Source organism: Aquarana catesbeiana, linkage group LG11 (genome assembly GCF_042186555.1).
Source record: "Aquarana catesbeiana isolate 2022-GZ linkage group LG11, ASM4218655v1, whole genome shotgun sequence".
Taxonomy (NCBI): domain Eukaryota; kingdom Metazoa; phylum Chordata; class Amphibia; order Anura; family Ranidae; genus Aquarana; species Aquarana catesbeiana.
In genome coordinates, this window is record NC_133334.1 from 144,660,629 (window position 1) to 144,663,682 (window position 3,054).

Consider the following 3,054-nt stretch of genomic DNA (forward strand, 5'->3'; position numbering starts at 1 on the left):
CTAGGGAGTTATCCTGCTGGACGTCATATGACGCCCAGTCAGGATAACACAACCACCGCCCGGCCGTCATCTGCTATGGGCCGGGCGGGAAGTGGTTAATCCAGGGGTTGACATACTTTTTCCACCTGCACTGTGAATGTTTACATGGTGTGTTCAATAAAAACATGGTAACATTTAATTCTTTGTGTGTTATTAGTTTAAGCAGACTGTGATTGTTTATTGTTGTGACTTAAATGAAGATCAGATCACATTTTATGACCAATTTGTGCAGAAATCCATATCATTCCAAAAGGGTTCATATACTTTTTATTGCAACTGTATACAGTGTAATATATATATATATATATATATATATATATATATATATATATATATATATATATATATATATATATATATATATATATATATTGTGACAGTATGCTAGGTGATATAGTGGATAATTGCTACATTTCACCTCGCATTTGTTCTGTTGTAGCGGATTGAACCGGAATCCGGCCTGGGTTTTTCTAGCCTCCGGATGTTCTTTTTTTTTTTTTTTTGAAAGCCTATGGCGTGCATAACACATCCAAAAACTTCACCCAGTGCCAAAAAAATGTGCACACGCATAAAGAGTGAAACACAAAAAAGAGCAAACGGGTACACAAATGTGCCTTGCCCTGAATCCCCTGGGGTGTTAGGCTCTAGACGGGGACAAGGGTACTTGCAATTGGTCCATCTGGCTGAAACCAGATGGTCCCCGTTCTCTGGAGGGCCTGCCGAAACAGACCCACCCAAGTACTAGGTGAGGCTCCCTCGAAGAGAGACCCCTTGAGGGAGGGTGGACCAAGCCAAAAGGCCTATTATCCACCCCCTCACAAGACTTTCAGGGCTGGCCCAAGGACCCACAAACCTACTCATCACACAGTGCAACAAATTGTGTACAAACATAAAAATACAAAAAGTGACAAACATAGGCTTAATAAATAACATAAAGTGGGGAAGGAATAAGTGAAGAGGAGAGGGAAAAAGTGGCCATTGTGTGAAACAATGACCAGGCCCTCCGGCCAGGAATAAAAAATTCCTCTGGTCCCAGCCAAAAGGCCCGCCCCAAGAGGCAGGTGCTAAAAAAAAGTGTGTTCTATGGTGCAGTGACCATGGTGCCTCAAACCAAAGTGACTCTCACTCACAGTGATTTTTTGGCACCCCTGGACTGCCACTCCAGGGGAACATACTCCATAGGCTTTCAGGACCAACCCTGACCAACGGCCCAGAGCACAGCTGCCCCCACTCCAGGCAGAAAGGCATGAAGTTTAGGGAGCTCGGTGAGAGCCCTTTACCATCAGGCTCCACCGTCGCTCCCATCACTCCTTCCTAAATACATTGGGGAAATGCTAACCACTCCCCCCCCAAAAAGGGGAGTAAGTGTTCCCTCCCGAATAACTGTCCGAAGCTAGAGCTACCACAATCTAGGCCAGAAGGCCAGGGACCCAACCCTCTGGCCAGACCCAGATGCAGCACCCATCCTCACCAGGAGCACCCTTCCGGATGGCTCAGACTCAACCACTGGCCATCCCCCAGTATCTGTCGGGCAGCTTGGCATAGTCCTTGCTGAAACCGCCTTTCCAGGCACTATAACACCATTGAAATTGCTGGCCCTCCCCAACGAGAGTAGCACAGTGCCTCCTCTGGAAACTGATAAGAACAGATACTACTCTTGATCTTATCCAAAAGGCCGAGAAGCGATCCTAGGCCTTCCTAAGCATTATGGGGTATTACCAACGGTTTATACCCGACTTTTCCACCACTGCCATTCCTCTGACCGACCTGACGAAGGGTAGAGGGTCGGTCATGGTCAAATGGAATCCTGAAGCTGAGGAGGCGTTTCAGAAGTTAAAACAGGCCCTTTGTGTACTACCGGTGCTGGTGACCCCGGACTGCACAAAGGGGTTTGTGGTACAGACAGATGCCTCTGAGGTGGACCTAGGTGCTGTACTATCCCAGAACAGAGATGGTGAGGAGGACCTGGTTGTATACCTGAGCCGAAAACTGAATAAGCATGAAAAAAACTATGCTATTGTCGAGAAGGAGAGTCTCGCTATTAAATGGGCCTTGGAGTCCCTGAAGTATTACTTGTTGGGGAGGTCATTTAAGCTGGTCACCAACCATGCTCCCCTAAAGTGGATGTGTGACAACAGGGAGAAAAATGCCAGCGTGACAAGATGGTTCCTGGCTCTACAACCCTTTAAGTTTACAGTAGAGCATAGGCCGGGCAAGCTCCAAAACAATGCAGATGCACTGTATGCTTGGGTCAATTGCTCAGCCGCAGGGGCTTGAGCAGAGGAGGAGGATATGTGATGGCATGCGAGGTGATATAGTGGATAATCGCTACATTTCACCTCGCATTCGTTGTGTTGTAAGGTATTGAACTGGAATCCAGCCCGGGTTTTTCCAGCCTCTGTGGCAGGCAGGGTTCCGGTCCGGATGTTCTGGTCCACTTGAGCCCACACTCAGGTGGACTTTAAATAACCAGGAAGAGAGCTCAACAGGGCTCTGGTTTTGAGACTCAGGAAGGAACCTGAGTGAGAGGAGCTCTGGCTATTGGACTGAAAAGGTTTGCTTTACCGCATGTTTTGTGGGTGATGGGGACCAGCCCCGCACTGTCTAGAGAGGAGACTGTTTGTTTAGTTAGCGCCGGACGACAAGGATTTACTTTACTGTTTTGTTTATTTTTATTTTGCAAACCTCCTGTAAATAAACCTGGCATCCGCCAGATTTTAAAGAAAGTGCCCGTTTGCTGACTGTCACTCAGAAAAGGTGATCCCCACCAGCTAATCTTCCCACAATATATATATCTATATATATATAGATATATCTATAGATATATCTATAGATATATCTATATATATATCTATATATAAATTGTGTGCACCTGGGCGGAATCCCCTTTGTTCACAGAGGTCCTGAGTGGAGGCACAGCACATTTTATTATCAAAACCACTCTTCTACTTAGCATAGGTTCTCTACAGATTTAGCACAATATCATGTTTGGGGGTGGGGCATTTCTCATAACCC

General features: G+C 46.3%; 1 pseudogene; it reads right to left on the minus strand.

Moving 5' to 3' along the window:
• Positions 1 to 1,606: 1,606 nt before the first annotated feature.
• On the minus strand, positions 1,607 to 1,726 carry LOC141113058 (U2 spliceosomal RNA; annotated as a pseudogene).
• Between the last annotated feature and the right edge of the window lie 1,328 nt (positions 1,727 to 3,054).